This window comes from Taeniopygia guttata, chromosome 1 (genome assembly GCF_048771995.1).
Source record: "Taeniopygia guttata chromosome 1, bTaeGut7.mat, whole genome shotgun sequence".
In the NCBI taxonomy this organism is placed as follows: Eukaryota; Metazoa; Chordata; class Aves; order Passeriformes; family Estrildidae; genus Taeniopygia; species Taeniopygia guttata.
This window is the reverse complement of record NC_133024.1, coordinates 112,694,768-112,715,640: the sequence shown is the minus strand read 5'-3', so window position 1 is coordinate 112,715,640 and position 20,873 is coordinate 112,694,768. Positions and strand designations below refer to the sequence as shown.

The 20,873-nt window shown below is 45.0% G+C and overlaps 1 protein-coding gene across 3 annotated transcripts in view; it reads right to left on the bottom strand.

Annotated features, from left to right (window-relative positions):
• Window positions 1-20,873, bottom strand: part of ERG (ETS transcription factor ERG) — a 141,782-nt gene that overhangs the window by 119,881 nt on the left and 1,028 nt on the right. The window lies entirely within an intron of this gene.

The window sequence follows — 20,873 nt, the reverse complement described above, 5'->3', positions numbered from 1 at the left end:
TTCTTGTGTCCTTCATAAGGACAGGGAAATGTTGGAACAAGTCCCAAAAAGGGCCGTGAGGTTGATAAAGGGTTGATAAGGAGCACCTTCTCTATGGAGACAGGATGGGAAGTTTTGGGAAGGTTGGGAAGGTTGTGTGGAGACCTCAGAGCAGCTTCCAGGGTCTGAAGGGGATATGGGGAAGCTGGAGAGGGACAATTCATCAGGAATTGGAGTGACTGGGCAGGGAGAAATGGCTTCAAACTGAAAGAGGGGAAATTTGGGTCAGATATTGGAAGGAATTGTTCCCTGGGAGATTGGGCAGGCCCTGACACAGGTGCCCAGAGCAGCTGGGGCTGCCCCTGTGTGGCAGCACATTTCTCTCCCTCTCAGGATTTTTCATAGAGGTGCACAGAGAGAAATGAAAGAGAAAACAATTTCTATTTCTGCTCCTTGTTTTTCCTATGTGGAATGTGTTTGGAGAATTGTTTCCCTGGGGTGTTGTTTGGTTGTATTCTGGTGAGGATTGTTTGAGCCTCATGGCCAATCCAACCCACCTGGGGCTGGGCTCTCAGAGAGGGTCACGAGCTGGGTTAGAGATAAAGTAGTATGTAGTTTTAGTATCCTCCTTTTATGTAGAATATTAATGTATTTTAGCATAGTTATAATAAAGAAATCATTCAGCCTTCTGAATTGAGTCAGACATCAGCATTTCTTCCCATTGGGTTCACCTGCATTTTCAACATCCCTGGATCCCTGGCAGTGCCCAAGGCCAGGTTGGACACTGGGGCTGGAGCAGCCTGGGACAGTGGGAGGTGTCCCTGCCATGGAAGGGGGTTGGAATGGGATGATCTGCAAGGTTCCTTCCAAACCAAACCATTCAATGTGTGCTTACACATTCCATGATCCTAGAGTTCTTGCTGCATCTCAATTAGAAATTTAGAGTACAACAAACACACATTAAAGTCACGTTTCAAGGCTTCTTACACAGGCACTGTCTTTGGGGATCTGAAATGTTGATTATTCACAATTCTACTGAATCCTGAAGTCAAATACATCCAAGAAACTCAGCAGCATTTCCCAGAGCTCTGCACCCCAAAAGGCCCTGCCTATCACTCTGGTACTTAACTTGTACAGAAAACACAGATTATTTCCTACTTTCTGCCTGTTCTCAGTCCTGAGCACTGATGTGATCATTCCTCATATTTCCAGGTTCCTAAACTGGACAAATAACACAACTGAAAACATGCATTTAACATTTCATCAACAACTACAGGCACAGTGCTGTGACTGGGAGGCCTAAATTCCTTTCCTCCATTCTTTGTTAGTTTTATGTCTGTTTTATTTTTTATACAGTGCTTCAGGCACCACTCAAGAAATGATAATTTCCCCACACTGAGACACAGTGCAATAAACAAAGCAAGGTGGAGAAGATCCCTTTAGCAAGGAGAACACAAGGGTTCCATTTTTAGCCTCATTCTTCAAGGAATAAGACTTGAGATACCACACACAGGAGTGTTCCTTGACCTTTTCTTCCATCAGCTTAGGAATCATTGCCTGGTTTTGCCCAAATTTCAGTGGGTTTAATAGACTTGAAAAGATTATATTCCATCAAGATTGAGGGGAGCAAACAGCTGAGTGAGGCAAGGAAATAGAGTTGGTGCCCTACTGAGGGGAAAGCTGAAAAGCAGCACACAGGGCAGCACTGCTGAGAGGGGCTCACAAATCACTAGAAAACATGGATTTGCCCATCTGAACAAAACCCTTTCTGTGCCCACGGTCCTGCCCATCAGCAAGGACAGACATTTCCTAAGTGACAAGTTCCTGCCACCCTCTGAGCACCACCACCACGTGCCGGGGCTGTCACCAGAGGCTCAGCTGAAGCTTAGCTGGGCTGTCAGAACTCAAAATGTCCCTCAGACATTTTCAGAGGTTCCAGGCCTTAGTCAAAAGCATTTTAGACCCTGGCAAGCAGCTGAAAACAGCTGTGATCTTGAGTTTAAACCATGGAATGAATTACCAACTTTGAAGGTGGAACAAGCAGTCACAGAGAGTTAGATGGTATAGTAAAAGTAGTCACAAATTAGAGGGAAAAATTTTTTAGTATAGTACAAAGGAGTTTTAGTACCTGTACAGGGGGGGTTTACTTTGTACATGGGGGTCAGGAGTTCTAAGATGGAGGAAAGTGGGCCTAATCCTGTTCTTCCTCCTTCTTCTTCCTTACCTCCATGTTCTTAGTGATGTTAGCATTTTTCTATTGGTTTAACCTAAGGACACACTGTTCAACATAGATGATAGATATTGGCACATTATTGTAAATATAGTACACGTAGTTTCTGGTATATAATGTTTATACCATCCCACTGAGGGCAGAGCCCCACACGCTGCCCTGCAGGACAGAGCTGCGGCAGGGCAGCAGAACATGTTAGAGATAAGCAAGAATAAACAACCTTAAAAACAGCACAGACGAATTATGACTTCTTCTTTAGCAACAGAGCAAAAAAACAGAGACTTTCTACAATCTCAAAATCACCAATACCCACAAATTCCAACACTGGGCAAGGCAAGGACTTCAGCAGGACAAGAGGAAAAGGCCTCAAATTACACCAGCAAAGGTTTCGATTGGATATTAGGTGTCGGAGCCCAGCACATCCCTCTGGCTGCCCTGGCTGTCTCCAGATCCTGGCAGAGGTCTTGGGGACCCTGGCAAGAAGTCAAAAATACCTGTGGCTTCCATTTTAGCCTGTGGAAAGCTGTCAGCTTTGTATGAGGAACTACAGGTCACAAGGGTTTTGTTAGTGTGATATTTGAACTAACACAGGGTAGAAAAATAGAATTTTGGGGTTTTTAAGATAAGGGGTTCAGGGGACAAGATGGAGGGATTTGGGCGTGTCTTAGTCTTTTTCTCCTTCATCTTGTCCTCCATGTTTTGGTGTGATGGTGTCATTTTTCTACTGGTTTAAAGTAGAGATTCACTGTCTAGCATAGATGATGGGAATTGGTAAAGAAATTGTAAACATATGCACGTAGTTTTGAGTATATAATGTGGGAGCTGCCCAGGACTCGAGGCCAGACTGCTGTGGCTTCTGTACTAGGTGAACCATGGCAGGTCAGAGAGAAAATATTATAGATAAGAAGAAATAAACAACCTTGAAAACACAATCTGAAGCATTCCAGGTTCCTTCTTTGGCTGCATTCAGGCTAGGGAAGCAAAGACTCTTTTGATCTCTCTTGGGGTCACCCTGACCTATAGGAACCCCGAGAGAGAAATCCACAATCAGGAAATAAAATTCTTCACTGAAAAGATGGTCAGGCATGAGAACAGGATGGTGGAACAATCATCCCTGGAAGTGTTCAGCAAGGTGGTGGAGGTGACACTTGGTTTTGTGGTGCTGGGTTAGCAGCTGGACTTATCCTGGAGGTCTTATCCAATCTTAATTATCCTATGATGCTAAAGGTGATGGATCTCAAGTTGGATCTCAAGCAAATTCCTGAAACAGCCTCTGTGTTACTTTAGTGTGTGATGATATGAATGGCTTTAAGTTGACAGAGAGTAGGGTTAGTTTGGATATTAGGAAAAAATTTTTTCCCTGTGAGGGTGGGCAGGCCCTGGCACAGGTGCCCAGAGCAGCTGTGGCTGCCCCTGGATCCCTGGCAGTGCCCAAGGCCAGGTTGGACACTGGGGCTGGAGCAGCCTGGGACAGTGGAAGGTGTCCCTGAAATGGCAGGGGTGGAATGGGATGATTTTTCAGGTCCCTTCCAACCCAAACTATTCCATGATTCCATGAGAAGCAGCATTTACTCCTATGACGTCTCTTAGCAGTACTTTTCCCTCTTGCAAACACCTCTAAGATGATACACACCCAGTATCTTGAATTAATCTTCCTGCCACTGTACTTTGGAGATGGAAAAGTCCTTTCCTGACTGTCACACACCTTCCTGGTTTGACACAGAGTTGTTAAAGCATCACCAGTTTATCCAAGCAGGAAATACAGGCAGCACTTTGTGGAGGTACAAGATATCCACAGGTGCCTCTACAGTATCCACAGCTGTGATTTGGCCAGGAATTTGCCAGATTAACAAAAACAAGTTTAACTTCTTGTTAACAAGTCTTTTCTCAAGAAACAAAACCAAAAACAAACAAAACAAAAAATTAAGAATTTGTCATAGTGTTTTAGGGTCCAGTTTTCCTCACAGATTTGTGAATTTATTTCAATCTCAGAGACAAAGGGATATTCAGACATAAACATCTCTCTGTCCAAAGACCAAGGCACCTACACTTTATTCACCTGATAAACCCACTTTTTATGACAAATTTATCTTAGTTGCCCTCAGTAAATCTTAGGAAGAAAAATACCAAGCAAAGAGGTCATTTACACTCAGAGTAAAATAGGAATTTTTAGTAAGACTGTATTTAAAGTGAATGCTTTTTCGTAACAATTTGATTAGCAGAAGTTGCCCTCGAGAAAATCAACAGCACAGCTAAATAATGTATTTGTATTTGAACAAGAATGAAAAAATATTCAGATAATCTGAGACTTTTCTGCTTACACAGAAGTGTGTTAGCTCTAGTAACATAGTGCTGTTAGACAGAACTATATAAAAAATTATTTTAAACTATTAATATTTTAGAGGTGAAGTCAGAATAACATTGTTCCTTATCCACAGCACAGCAAGCTTTTCCCTCACAAACATTTTGACAACAGAAAAAATAAATGTCTATTTTTCAACCCCAATAAAAAAACCCAAAAAACCAACCCAGCAAAAAAATCTCCAACATTTGAGCTACTAAAAGGTAGAAAATAACCAGGGAGAATTATGACCAAATGCCAGTATTAAAAAGGTCTCCACATGTGGCACAGAAAGAAACAGTCAATTCACTGCAATTGTCTGCTTAACAAGTTGAGCCTCTCTCCAACTGGTAGCAATCAGGCAGGACACTAGAGCGGGCAGGAAATCTAAAATTAGGTTTTACTACCTATAATGGAGGATTTATGGGATAATTTAATTGGCAGTCTTGGGACTGAAACCCATGGTGGGGGAACAAAAACATCTTTCTGGATATACTCCCTGAACCCTTCCTGTAGTGGACTGAACAATAAAAGTACTTGGGAAATAACCTGGAGATGTAATATCCCCTTTTCTCGTGCAAAGTAAGTGGTGCATGGCAACGTTTGTGGGTGTGTGGGGTTCAGCAGAGACAGAAGGCAGTCCTGCATTGATGCAAATGGATTTTTCTTCTTTTTAGGTGAAGAACTGAGTTGCTTCTTGTAGCGAGATGTGCCTGTAAGGACATGAGAGATGATGAAGAGCTCCAGATAAAGAGCAGGCTGGAAATCAAGGCTGTGAGGACATGAAAGCACAGCCCCAACACTATTTGCCTGTGGCAGATTGAACCCAGCCCTGTCCTCACCACCCTTGGCCATCCCCAAGATCTGCTGAGCCACTTGGGCTTCCCTGTGGCCCTTCTGCACTGACACAAATCTTTTAAAGCCAAACCTCAGGGACGTCAGCAGCACTTTCCTGCCTTTCTCAGCTCACCAGGAGAGCTTTGAAAGGGTTAACATCCATCCTGTGCAGCTGGACAGGGGGTAACAGGATCCCCTGCTCCATCCCCAGGGGTGTTCCACCATGTCAGCACTTGCTACTGATGCCTCTGTCTGGCTTATTGCATTTATTAGATGGGTTTGGGGTTCAGGGAGAGCAGCAAGGACACGTCCCACTGTCACTGAGTAAGGGGGATGTGCTCCCAGGTGCTGCTGGCAGGTGATTCCTGGTCATTTCACTGTAATTCCTCAAAAACTGTGGATCCCCAACTCTGTACCTGACTGGGATGCGGGGAACAGGCTGACATCAGAATGAAGGAACAACAGCCCCTTGCAGAGCCCATCTCCTGACTCTGCTGTGCCACCACCAAATCCGCTCACAAACCCACAGTCCCCTGCTGAGATTCCTCTTAGCTTGTTTTCCCCATTTCTCAAATCCAGCAGTTTAAGAAAGGCTGTCACTCATTTCTGCTCCCAAATCCCAGAGCCAAGGCCTGCCCATTCCAAAGCTTTCCTTGTAATGGCATCTCCACTTTCTGAAGCCATTATGGGATTTGACAAATGCCTTCAGCTTTAAAACATAGGCACAGTCATCCTCTCATCCGTGGTGACAAGTTTTGGGAGGATGACAGAGGAGTATGTTTAGTGTTATTACCTCTGGCAGTGCCAAAAGGAAATGTAAACAATCAAGTCAGCATAACAACCCTTGATTATTATTCTTACAACAACCCTGACATCAAGTTATAAGCTATGATAAATTAAAAAATGCATTCCCATTTATTTCAGAAAGCTACACGCAGAAAAAGGCTGGGGAAAAAAAAATCCAAGGCTGTCTCAAGAACTTCTCTCTCAGTACATTTCAAACTTGATTGGTGTGACATGAAAAAGTCCCAGAAACAATGGAAAATTAACTCCTTTCAAAAATCACCTTTTGGAGAAGCTCTGCTGATAGCTACTAAGTCTGCAGTGAAATCAGGCAGTTTGGAAACCAACCCCTTGAGAAGACTACAACAACTCAAAAAAGAAGGTGTTTAAGTAAATCCAAGTGTGGCAGTTTCAAGATTGGGCTCAGGTTTTTTCCCCCCTTCCACCTTCTGAATATCAACCATCCTTCGTTTCTTGTTTTTATACAGTTCCTCTCATCTATTTTCTGGTAATATGAATAAGAAAAGTGCCATTTCCATTGACAGGGAAAAGTTTTTGCAGTTTTTAAACCACTCGTGCTCCTCCTCTAAAAGGATCACCATACTCCCTGACAAAGACCTATCATTGTTATCTCTAAGATGCTGTTGAAATGTCAAATTAGGATCTTTCCATGATCCTGAAAAGTGTCCTTTCTCATAGATCAATTTACTTTCTAGTTCAAATTATATTTGACCTTTACTTTATATTTGAAATGTTTCTTCTACTAACTTCCCTTTTTATTTTCCCCTGGCTTACATTTTCTTCCTTTGGGGATAACATAATTACACTGACATAAAGAAGAAAACCTTTGTGTCTTAAATATTGCCTCTCTGTTGCCTGTACTTAAAATATGTGAAAAGTTTATAGACCTTGACAGATTCAGGGTGTGGTACAACACACTCTCCTTCATGCAATGCAGCCTCCATCTGCAAGTAAGTTGTCTTTTCATGGAAATACTATTCAGAGAGCATTTCCATAAAAATTCACCCTGGCACCGCTCTGTTTCTCTTGTCATTCGCCCAGCTGTGCTCCTGCCTTGATTGAGCTCTCATTTTGAATAAGGCACTGCAGTCATTTCATGGGGGGAGCCGGGGGAACTTTCCACCCTTACGTAAGAGCAAAGCCTGTGCTCGATGCAGCGGGGCTGCAGGAGGCACCAGTACAACCCAGGGCAGCTGGATTTACAGCCAGAGATAGTCTGAGAATACATTTCAGCCTCCTCCTGGCCTCGATTCCAGTTCCTTACTAAAGACAACGAATGCAGCACGCTGAGTCCCAAACTGTGGGAATCCAGAGCATCCCTCTGGCTGCCCTGGCAGGTCTGGGACCCTGGCAGGGGTCAGGAACCCCCCTGGACAGAGCCCCCAGAGACACTGGCTGTGATCTCTGTCCATAGAAAAGAGTTTTCCATCTTACAGGATGAATTACCAGCTCTGAGTGTTTGATAAGAGTGTGACACGGGTGCAAAAGTAAAATTTTAAGTTTCTAGATTAGGGGTTCAGAGGGGACAAGATGGAGGAACTGGGTGTGTCTTGTCCTTTTTCTCCTTCTTCATGCCCTCCATGTTTCACTGTGGTGTTGGCATTTTTCTGTTGGTTCAGGCTGGGGACACACTGTTCAACGTAGGTGACAGATATTGGCACGTTATTGTAAATCCAGCACAGGTAGTTTGTGGTATTTAATGTTTGTAACATCCCACTGAGGGCAGAGCCCCACACGCTGCCCTGCAGGACAGAGCTGCGGCAGGGCAGCAGAACATGTTAGAGATAAACAGAATAAACAACCTTGAAACCAGCACAGACCAATTATGGCTTCTTCTTTGGCAACGGGGCTGACAGACAGAGATTTTCTACAATCTCGGAATCACCAATACCCACAGATTCCGACACCAAACTTTGCTTTGCCCAGATGAAACACCAGGTTTTCACAGAGGTTGGAACAAGATGATCTTTGAGGTTCCTTCCAACTCAACTCATTCATTCTGTGATTGTCAGTCCTGGCTGAGGTCATCACAAGGCCCCACACACTGAGCAGGAGACAGGGCCCAGAGGAGGAAGAGGTGCAGAAGAAGAAGGAACCATCCTTAAAGAAGAGCTCACCTGTCCCAGGTGGTCAAGTTAAACAAGGTCCCACCACTGCTGCTGCCACTGCTCCTCAGCCACCAAGTCCCAGCAGTGCCCTGAGGCACTGAGTGCCTCCCACACTCAGCACCTTTTATTCCCTCCAGCAGCAAGCCAAGCTGGGACTGAAATTTCACCATTTACCAAAAACTTCCCTAGCCCTGCAGCAGGAAACAGCAAAGCCACTGCAGGAAGGACCCCAGGATGGCCTCAAGTACCTACTGAGGTACTTTCCTACCTGTAAAATGCAAATTCAGCTTTCCCCATGCAGATGGGGATACCAAAAGAAGGCAGAGGCTGCTCCTGCGCTGCTCCCAGCAGTGGATGAGCCAATGTCCCACCAAAGACACCCAGTGCTGGGCTCACACATCACCACACTCTCCTGCATTCAAAAGGCATTTTGAGCATGATTCCCAAACACAAATACTAACTTATTGTTTTAAATTACGGGGTTTGTATTTTTCCTGAAGCGTTTGCCCTGCACTGAGGCTGAAAATGGACAGTCTGCGGTCTCTTTTACGAAGCTGTTTTTATCCTCTCAGAACCAAAGTGGTAAACCACTAATGGCATGAGCACTTTTCTCATTATCAGTTACAATGTTAATGACTCTTATTTAAGCAAGCAGTATTTTAAAACCTTTCAGCCTTGCTTGTTCACTTATTAGACCTCAGACTGTTTATTGTGTCTTCTCTTAAGAGAGCTCTTTTATGATGTTAAAGGGAGGAGGCCATTTCAAGACCAGGCAGAAATTTGCATCAGTAAACACTTTAAGGAACATGTTGCTCCAGTGTCTTAAAACGGACTCATTTTCAAAATCCCTTGCCTCAAGGACCAGTGCACTCTGGTGCTCAGGTCTAACTGTAAATAGCTATATGTTCAAATAAAATCGGGGTCTAGCAGCCAAAGCAAAGGCAGGTTTTAACCCCAGTGTTGGGATCAAACTCTGCCTTGTAATATGTTGGAATCTGTGGGTATTGATGATTCTGAGACTGTAAAAAGTCTCTGTCTTTCTGCCCTGTTGCCAAAGAAGAAGCCATAATTGGTCTGTGCTGGTTTCAAGGTTGTTTATTCTGTTTATCTCTAACATGTTCTGCTGCCCTGCCGCAGCTCTGTCCTGCAGGGCAGCGTGTGGGGCTCTGCCCTCAGTGGGATGTTACAAACATTAAATACCACAAACTACCTGTGCTGGATTTACAATAACGTGCCAATATCTGTCACCTACGTTGGACAGTGTGTCCCCAGCCTGAACCAACAGAAAAATGCCAACACCACAGTGAAACATGGAGGACATGAAGAGGGAGAAAAAGGACAAGGCACACCCAATTTCATCCATCTTGTCCCCTTTGGACCCCTCATCTAGAATCCTAGAATTTTACTTTTGCACCTGTGCCACACTTAATTATTACTGATATCAAACACTCAGAGCTTGTAATTCATCCTGTAAGATTGAAAACTCTTTTCCATGGACAGAGATCACAGACAGTGTCTCTGGGGGCTCTGTCCAGGGGGGTTCCTGACCCCCTGCCAGGGTCCCAGACCTGCCAGGGCAGCCAGAGGGATGCCCTGGGTTCCCGCAATAATCTTGTACAAAATACTCAGCCCACTCTTAGAAAACATTCACAGAAATTAAGTGTTTCAAATTTATTTGCCTGAATATTCCATCTCCAAGACTCCAGAGTCACCCACACAGACAAGCACAGGCCATAGAGGTTACTTTCACACAAGGATCTTAAGGGACTTTTGTTGGCTTCTCCTTTTTTTCAAGCCCCATCCCAACAGCGACATGGAGAAAAACAGAGGCATCATCACAGCTACCTAAGGGCACTCATGGAGAAGTATCCAGGGTTGGAATGGGAATGGGCAACTTTAGGAAGGGTAGAAAGCCAAGCACAAAGGCTCTGGCAGCCAAAAATCAGAACACATTCATAAAACAACAGCCCAGCGTTTTGAAAAGTATCTAACAAAGTGGTTGCCAAAGGGTTGCTGTCATCTCCAGGAAAAGCAAGCATGCCACAGATATTTCCTGTGCACGCTGATCCTGGGGGAACAGTAAAAGTGGGTTATTACACAGACCTGCTCTCAGTGTTCTCACTTTCACAGCACACACGAGTGTTTCCTCCCCACATCCATTCTTGCTCGAAGCCATTGGTGGGCAGCATACCTAACTCAGCTTTTGTTCAAGTTCTTATGTTCTTCCCAGGTAATTGGCCCTATGGGACTTTAATCTAAATGGAGTGTGTCTTTGTAGGGACCTCGCAGAGGTATTTCTAATGTTTAATGGTCTCCTGAATTACTACTTTCCTCCCACTGAGAAGGAAATGGGCTCACCGCCGTCCGCTTCCCCGTAGCATTCATTACCTCTGGAAACACGGATGTGTAACAGCATCCCTCAGCCCATCCCATGCAGCAAAAGCACATGGAGGAAGAGGCAAATATTCATCCTCCTTAACAGTAAAGGAATTGCTCCACGTGGATGTGGCCAAGCAAAGGTTCTCCTCACGTGCCATCAGTCACAGTTCAGCTATCTGGGCTCCCAGGAGGGAGAGGGAATTGGATCCCAGCACAGCTCCTGGCTCAGGGTGACACGGGCACGTACCTGGCAGCGGTGTGGGAATGGGGATCTGGCTCTGTGGGGTTATTTGTTGCCTTTCCTGTGCAAGCCCTTTCTCAGACCACGTCTTAATGTCTTCCAGACCCCCAGCAGCCCTCACACCATATGTGGAGTAAGAGCACCATGGAGTAACTGTTTAATGAGTTATTCTCACAGCCTGCTCCCCTTAGGAGCTGGTACACATCTCAGCGCTTGCCAGCAGCACAGTGGAGAAACAGCTCGCAACTGCTGTCAATACCTAATTTAAAACCCCTGTAATTACAGCACTACAATAGTAACATTTAGTTCACCTAGAAGCCAAGTGCCTCATTCATTCCCCCTGTCCCTGGATGAGGAATTGTGTGTCCAGCAGGAGCAGGGCAGGGATTGTCCCTCTGGGCTGGCTCTGAGAGGCCCCTCGAGGGCTGTGCCCAGTTCTGGTCCTGCAGGAGAGACCTGGAGGGGCTGGAGCGTGTCCAGGGCAGGGAACGGAGCTGGGAAGGGGCTGGAGAATTCCTGAGGGAGCTGGGAAGGGGCTGAGCCTGGAGAAAAGGAGGCTCAGGGGGGACCTTGTGGCTCTGCACAGCTCCTGTCAGGAGGGGACAGCCGGGGGGTCGGGCTCTGCTCCAGGGAACAGGGACAGGAGGAGAGGGAACAGCCTCAGGCTGGGCCAGGGCAGGCTCAGCTGGGACAGCAGCAGGAATTTCCCCATGGAAAGGGGGCTCAGGCTGTGGCAGGGGCTGCCCAGGGGGGTTTGGAGTGCCCATCCCTGCCAGGGAAGGCCTGGAGGTGGCACTGAGTGCTTTGGGCTGGGTGACAAGGAGGGGATGGGTCAGTATGGACTTGATGATTTTGGACGTTTCTAACCTTAATGATTCTGTATTTCTGTAGCACAGAAAACTACAGAACCAGCTACAGAACCACAGACCAGCTGGTCAGAACCAGCTCTACTCAAACACTGGAGATGAAAGTTTCCCTTCAGACACCACAAGTGGGGCTGAGAAGGGAGGAGCACCCCCAGAGCCGTTCAGTGCCGGGTTAGGGACAATCCTGTGTGTCCCACAAGCATGCTGGGCTTTTCCTCCCTTTCCTTGCCTGTTGAGATCACCTGATTTCCTTCCAGAGGAGACAATATTAAAGGTGATGTGCTTTGGCTGTAAATGTCATCATATCCAAAACACCTTTCAAATTTAAACCAGAAAATGTAGGATTCCCCAGCAAGAGGAAGCTACTGGGTCCGACGAGGAATTAAGACAGGAGACCTTGACAGAAAATCTTTGCTGACTCCTGCCTGCCAAGGTCTGGGAGGAGGCCAGAGAGGGAGCAGGAGGGAGTTGTGACATCTGTAGGTATATGACCCATGTCTCTTCCTCTATGAAAGATGAGCCCACACAGAGAAACTGGAAATTCTCTGAGCCTATGCAAGGGAAATTTTATCAAGAGAAAAAGCAGTGGCTGCTTCCTGTGTGAAAATACGGTGCCTTTAAATGCTGTAGTAAGTGGGGGGAATTAAGGCTTTAGGAAATCAGCAGTGAGAACATTTCCAGGGCTTTCCAGCCCCTGAGGAATCATGAGGAAGAAACACTTCAGCTGAAGAGCTTTGCCCCCTTGAAAGCCAGCAGAGAAGCTTCAGCCACTTCAGCACAGACAAGATTTCATCCACTGAAAAGAAATTCAGAGTTTTCCAACTCTTTCATGGGTTCTTCTGGAACAGAGGAGGAAGAGGAATTTATGATTTGGTGTTCTTTTTCCATGTAAAACCAACTGAAAGTGGTAAATACGTTAAAATAGGCTCGTTGTTTTTCTTTTTAAGAGAGCAGTGCTCCAAAGGAGAACAACAGGACTGTCAAACACCCAGCTTACACCACTGGTTTTGAGTTTCTGTGCACCAGCCAGGCTCCAGCTTCCTACCAAACCATTAAAAACGAGAAAGAGATGAGAAGAGTTCAAAAATTCAGTATCACCTACTTAGCCGGGAGTGACTTTTTGTGAAATGACTTGCCATGCTAATCCTTTCCAAGGAATGCAGATGAGAGTTGACAGGGCTGGGGATCTGGTTGGACTGGGCTCCATCAGCCTCCCCAGGAGCTGGAGGGGCACTGGGCTCACCAGTGCAGGGGGAACTCGCCCCTCACGTGGGGGACAACCAGGCTGGGGCTCTGGTTGCCGGCGATGATTTGTTTCCTCGCAGGTCCATAAACACGGATTACGTCAGTGTGGTTTCAGGCTCATTTTTAGCTGAGGCCACTCAGTCCAAGAGGAACTGGAGGCAGTGGTCAAACGGAGCCTCTCCGTGCTCCAGACGAGCCCACTGATCCAAACCTGCTCCTGCAGGGACGCGAGGATGTCAGACACCGGCGCAGAGCGCTGGCGGAATTCATCCGAGCGGAACAGGCAGGAACGAGGGATCACGCTTTTTCCACCGCAAGTGGTAAAACTATCCAAGCCCAAATCCCCTCCCCACGAATTTCAAATGCCTTCTTTCTGCTCTTCCCGGTGTTAAACACATGTTACGTTCGCCTCACAAAACGTGCACGGTTTGTCTGGTTCCGAAGCGGCGAACGGCCTCGCTCTCGCTCCCGTTCCTCCTTCCAAAAGGAGTGCCAGAGAAAGGATTCTATTTTTGCAAGAGTTTAAAGGGCACAGTCAGAAAAGTGACTATGTAAAAATGGCACCTTTTCATCCAGCAGATCTGTTCCCAGTGAGTATTCTGAGTCATGTCTGCTTACTTTAGTGACCAAAATAGATTTTTAGTACTTCTTACTCCTCGCTAGTCCTGCGGAACCAACACAGCAAAGAGGGAGTTATATAAATCCTATCTTGGACCTAAAGCTGTCATGATGAGCTCAAGGGGTAGAAGGGAGGGCTGTGGGTGGCTGAGGGGCAGTGCCCCACTGCAGCGCCACAAATGCCACATCACACAGGGAAGTGTTATCCCAGAGGGACAGGAGTGGAGAGCCGCCCAAATTCCCTGAACCCTCCAACAACCTGATGCTGACCCCCCATCCCACATTCCTGCTCTGCAGACAGACCACAGGCCGAGCTCCCTGGGCTCACATTTGGTTACAACTCTGTCTCCTGTAAACTGTCACGGAAATCACAAGCAAATAACAAACACGGAGCTCGCCCCTCCTTCCCCACGGGCTGCAGCTCTGCAGCTCAGCTGTGCTCCTTGCAGGGACCACTGTCATCAAGGGGCTAAAAACTGTCCCCATCAAGCAAAAAGCTCATGGCCTGTCCAAAATGAGCCTTCCATAGTTATGCTTTGAGAGATTTAAGTCAAGTATAGACCCAAGGCTGTCATCTATACAGTTGGGCCAGCCTAAAAAAAAATCACTTTAAATGGTTGTTACTATTTCCTTCATGAGCAGAACAGACTCCTGAGAGAAAGGCAGCAGCATTAATCCATTCCTGCCTTATTCTGAAGCTGAAATGATGGCTAATGTTTTCTTACTCAGTTTTTCAAGGAAGTTAAGGGAGCAGTGCAGAAAACAAAAAAAGGTTTTCTGTTGCTATTTCTAATGTTTCTATTTCTAAACAAAAATGAAGCTCGATAGTAAAAATTAATCTGTTATGTTTACTTAAAATTAAACTTTAAAACTAAAATTATAAATAAGCAATAATAATCATTTCCACTCAGGACTGTATCATTTGTCTGGTCTCTCTGATATATTAGATTTTTTCCTTCAGTTTCTCTAAGATCAGCTGCTGGAAGGCTGGATTTGTCTCTGGATGCAGAATTCAGGGAACTCCATGCCAGCCACGTAAAAGCCAAAATACCCAGTCCTGCATCCTCAATTCCTACCCAAGCTGCTGGACCATCTTCTGCATCTTCAGTGCCTTTCCCAAACGAGCATCACTGCCTCACACTGGCAAGATTAACCTGTCCTCTGGCCAGGCTGGAATTTACATCACTGCTGTCAGCCAGATCCTGGATTTTTGGATGGCTACAGCGAGGTGAGGTGAATCCTACCCTCCTAAAGCCATTTTTCAGTCTCATCACCTAGAACTGACTTCTGTGCATGGAAGAAGGAAGAGGCCAGGTTCAGGTTTCTTCAAGCTCTTCATTTCAAGAGGGCGATGAATTGCTCTGCTGAAATGAAGCCTTGGAGGTGCCTACAAAAGACAGTGCCCTCTGAGGTGTCAGGATGTTGACACACATATTGGTGACAGATGATTTGGCTGGTTTTGGTTGCAAAAGATACACAGGCTGCTACAGACTGTTTGCTATAAATGCATAAAAACACCAGAGAACTTCTAAATGCAGCAAAAGAGCACCAGCCCGAATTCCCAGCTTCACATTCTGGGCAAATGTAATGAAATTTAGGAAAAGGCACAAGATATCAACCAGGACTAAACTAGATCTTGATTTGATAATAAATCCTTTATCTTAATGTGGTAAAAAAACCTTTATTTGTACCTTTTCCAAACCTGATTTTAATGCAAATTTTGGCACAAGCCTGTTTAAAATAGCCCTTCTATAAGTCTGAAGAGCCAAGTACAATCAATGGAACAGCAACAGCAGTTCTTTAGAGAAATGATGGAGAACTTTTCCCATGTCTGCTTTGCAAGTCCTGCAGATCAGCTGCTTTTCTAAGCAGATTTTTCAGCTTAGTCTCAGTGCATGCTGCAATGCAACATCTTTATGTTACTTTAGTAGTTAATCCTTTGTGCATAATTTGTGAACTCTATAGAGAGCAGTCCATTTTATAAACAGAATTTTAAACCACCGGGTTTAAATTTATTGCAGGGTTTATTCAGAACTGACAAAGCCTCCTTAGAAAACGGAATTTTGCTAAGAAGCCTTTCCTTCTGCATAACTACAAGACTTCCTTCTGCATAAAACCCTTTTCTACTTACACAGAAAAATATAAACCATAAAATTGTTTGACTGCCATTTTTTTTCTTATTTAATTTACAGAAAGAGATACATTGTGCAGTTTTCTAAATCCCTGATTTTTACATGTACATTTAATTGCATTAAAATCACACACTGCACGCATTACAACTATTAGGTGTTAAAATATAAGTGATTTGTTGAAAGATTTTTTTCAGTCAAATCAGGTCAAACATACCATGTATATCCACACTTGTGAAACTAAAACAAAAGTAATCAACTCAGTGCAAAAATTATAGAAGTGGGAAGCCTACATTCCTTAAAAATTATAAGAAATCAATCAGATTTCACAAAATATTTTGTTGTAAGTCGTCTACAGGGCAGAAAAAGCTGCTCCTCCTATGTCAATGCTCCCAGAACCAGAAAAATGAAACTACCCGAAGAGCTGATAAATCAATGCATGTTTTAACAGCAGAATAGGAGAAAAAAAAACAAACAAAAAAAACAAAAAAAAAAAAAACCCACAACCTTACAACCACTTGTAGCAGACAGTAAAAAGCAGCAGGAAAAGATGCTAATTAAGCAGGAATGCATTTGGGATGATGGGGGAGAAACCTTCCCCTGAGCCACCCACACCTGTGACCTGCTCTGCTCTCCTCAGGGCAGGAGCTGAGCACTGGCCACAGGCAGCATTCCCAATTCCCAACCCCTTAAACTTCCCCAATTCCCAGCCCTGCAGCAATCCCAATTCCCAGACCCTTCAGCATTCCCAACTCCCAGAACCTGCAGTATTCCCAGTTTGTAGACTCTTCAGCATTCCCAGTTCCCAGTCCATGCAGCATTCCCAATTCCCAGCCTGTGTGGCATTCCAAACTCCAGCCCCTGCAGCATTCCCAGCTCCCAGCCTGTGCAGCATCCCCAATTCCCAGTCCGTGCAACATTCCCAGCTCCCAGCCTGTGCAGCATTCCCAACTCCCAGTCCCTACAACCTTCACAATTCACAGCCTGTGCAGCATTCCCAATTCCCAAATGCTGCAACTTTCCCAACTGCCAGTCCCTGCAAAACTCCCAATTCCCAGACCCTGCAGCATTCCCAACTCCCAGACCCTGCAGCATTCCCAATTCTCAGACCCTGCAGCATTCCCAACTCCCAGTCTGTGCAGCATTCCCAATTCCCAGCCCTACAGCATTCCCAATTCCCAGCCCTGCAGCATTCCCAACTCCCAGCCCTGCAGCATTCCCAATTCCCAGAACCTGCAGCAATCCCAATTCCCAGCCCTGCAGCATTCCCAACTCCAGCCCTGCAGCATTCCCAACTCCAGCCCCCCCAGCCCCAACACCTTCGTGCTGCCCTGTCCAGCCCAGCACCCAAATTTTCCTCCGCGGCGGCGGTGCAAGCTCAGCCAGGGCTTTCCCCCGCCGCCGTGCCTTGGTGAGGAGAAAGGGAAAAGCAAACAAGGCTGTTCCATTGGGGACCCCCTGGAGGAACCTGGGTGTCTGAGCAGAGCTGATTGAAATTGAAACCACATTTGATTTGTGGTGGTTTTCGTGGCACCGGCCTCGCGCAGGGGCCGCCGCGCTCATCATCCCCCACAGCCAGCCTCGCTCTCCCCAATCAGCACTAATTAGGGGAGCGGGGTTCCCAGCTACAGGCAAATTCGGGAGGCCTGAAACACAACTGAAGGCAATGTTTGTTGTCAGGAGAAGCACCTGGAAGAGGTGGAATATCCCAGCGGTGCTGCTGAGTGCCCAAGCAGGAGCACGGCATCTTTCCGAAGGCTGGAAGCAACGCTGTTGTAAATGTAGATGAACTTGGTGGGAAGAAATGATGATGTTTGACTTTAGTTTAGAAGGTTGAATGATTTCTTTATTATAAATATACTATAATACATCAATATACTATTTAAAGGAGATGCTAAAACTACATACCTACTTTTTCGAGCTACTACATCTAACTAACTTATGACTTTCTCTCAAGAGTCTAGACACAGGTGGATTTGACTGGCTATTAGGTTCAAACAGTCTTCACAAGAATCCAATCAAGCAATCACCCCAGCTAAAAAATTCTCCAAACACATTTTACATGGGAAAAATAAGGAGCAGAAATAGAAATTGTTTTCTCTTTCTTTGCCCTGTGCTCCTCTATGAAAAAATCCTGAGAGAGAGAAGAATGTGCCTGTCACACAACGCTGCTGCCAAGACCCTTTAATAAGCACCTGGGTGTTGCATCATGTATTAAATATTAAAATGAATTAACACAGAAGGCCTCAAACAAAACCAAACCCTCACCTGTGCACAGCAACCACTCCCCAACCCACTGTGGTCAGCCAGAGTTGTGTGGTTACAGCTCAAGGCCCTGAGCTTTCAACCATCCCCTCTCAAAGCTGGTTGTAGCTCCAGCTAAAATGAAAACATGTGTTTATTGTTTTTTCTTTGGGCAGACGATTAATATTTATGTGATGCATTATCAAACAAAAATAACTATGTATTTTGTTCCTGGAATAATGTTTGTTTTTTTCTTGTTGGAATGAAGCTGTGCCAAGGAGGGATTGCAGCTGATGCAAGCAGCGTGCAAGGACAATCCACTTACCATGGCAGCTTTCTAAATGAAAAAGGAGCATTTCTGAGCCCGGGTAAGTTGGGGAAAATAATTGCTGTGGTGGAATCTCACACTCCACACAAGGAAAATTACCACCCAAGGGAGCAGAAGATCCTCCTGCCACAGCAGTGCGGGAAAAGCGGGCGTGTTGCAAATCCATTCATGCTTACTTTAGATCAAGTCTCATTTTTGCTCTCAAACAACTCAAAAATGCCTCGCTGCACACATTTTACTTTTGATAAATCACCGATTAACAAGGACGTGTACTGTGTCCACAGCAGAATAAACTCTTCGGGATTCATTGTGAAATTGCTGTTTCTTTAATTCAATTAACCCCTCCAGATTATACACAGACCACTGAATATAAATAGAAGAGGTTAAAATGCAGTTTAAATATAACAGATATGGCCGCAACTCCATATTTAGATATACCCTTTAATTTTTTTCCTATTGCCTGCTTTTTACTTACATTTAAATTTAGCACAGTAATTTTAGACTGCCAGTTTTCTACCTACACTAGTTAACTGCACTGTGAAGGAAATATATTAGATTAGATATCACTGTCTTCCAATATGGCAAATCAATACAAATTTTTTGGACTCAAACCTTCAGCCAAAAAGACAAAATGCTTGATTTTCTTGGGAAACTTGCATGTCAAAAAGGGCATGGCCAGAACCACCCTGGGAAGTAAAAAAATATTCCAGTGGCTGTGAGAGCAGCCAGTTGTGGGTATAATGAAAACCAGTGTGGTGTTATCGCACAAAAGGTAATTCTTCCAACCCAAGACAAACAACATTATAATTCAGGCTGAAAATATATTCACCCCGTGTGAACTTTTTTTTTTTTTTTTTTAAAACAGAACCATTTTAAAATCAACTGTATAGGAAAAGTGCCATACAAAGCCTACACTAATCCCTGGCATCCCTTCCCAGCTGCACAGAAAACCAGCGGGCAGCTTTAGGCACTCAGGGCTAAGCCTGCCCCGCTGACCTCAGATGATATGGATCAGGCCCAAAGGGCCCTTTCCAACCTTACCCCCTGTCAACAACTTCCACCTCGAGTTTGGGACACAGATTTCCACAGAGCTGCTCACATGATTCAAAGAAGTACAGTTTTGCCCTTACAGCTGCCTTTTCCTGAAAAAAAAAAACAACTATTCACTTAAAAGAAAATGGCAAGCTTCGTGATAGTGGAACAAAACCCCAATGCATATTCAAGGGAAAGGGTTTGTTTCGACCCAACCATTTTAAATTATTTTCTTGTTACCTGCTTGTACTCCTGGAGCATTTGGTAAAGCAGAGGCGAGGAAATGAAATGTAATATGTAATGTTTTGGGGCTTCCAGATGCCATCAGCACTGCAAAAGCTTCTCCCGTGTTTTTTGATCCTCGCGGGAGGAGGAACCTCTGTGTTCAGGGATCACAGCGAAGCCATCAAAATTAAACACTCTGCAGAGGCAGAGCAGTGCCATGAGCCTCACGCCGTGACAGCACAGCACTGGGGGTCTGCAGAGAGAGCAGTGGGAAAGGATTTGCCTCATCAGCAGCCAGGTATTCTGTTCACGGGGCGTTGTTCAAACCAACAGGACTGCCACCGTCGTCCCAGGGTTTTCTGTTTGTTTACGCAGCTCTGTGCACGCACAGAAAATAAACTTCCCACAGCAGAGCAGGTAGCAAAGACACTTTCCCAGGGCAGGCTCTTGTGCACGATTGTCATTTGAACACTGACAACAGCGGGATCCAAACTGGTGCTCCAGATGGAAAAGGACAAACAAAGCAGCATCCTTGTGATAAGCGACACAGCTCCCAAGTCTGCAGCAATCTGGGATTTAAGCTCATGGTTGCCACCATTGTGAGTCCTCACTGGATTCACACCCCCCAGATTTCTTCAGTGCCTTACAAAGAGCTCAAATTCATTTAAAAGAAAGAGAGAGAGAACCCCACAGGCAGTACTGCTTCAAAACCATCAGAAGGAGAACATGCATAATATATACATGTCTATTAGAATCCATCTCTAAGAACAAAATGCTACAGAAATGACAATCCAAAGGGAGCAACACCTCAGGAGCAAAAAGTCCGACTAATCACACCTAGGACTTACCCTGACAGATCATTTATAAAATTCCTGTAACATGTAACTCTATCCAGTACTCTATGATTTGTTTAACTTTGGGACTAAATTGTGGGAGGTGGGGACAGATGCTGTTCAAAGCTCTAAACCCTGAAATGTTTTTGGAGTGAGTAGATTTTTTTCAAACTTTCTTTTTTTGCAAACTTTTTCAAAGAATTTGCCATTGTTTGCCCACATATGCATACAGAAGAGAAAATAAGGATTGATGATGCTATTCCAATGTACCATGTCTTTGTTTTTATAAATGCCCTTTAAGAAATAGATCAGGCAATCAACATAGAAATATATTTGATCCGTATGAGGTATGCCTTGGTCCATTTATGCCTTTAAATAAGGGCACTATCAAATAATCTATTTCTCTTCTTTGATTTTCCTGTCAGCTCAGGTGT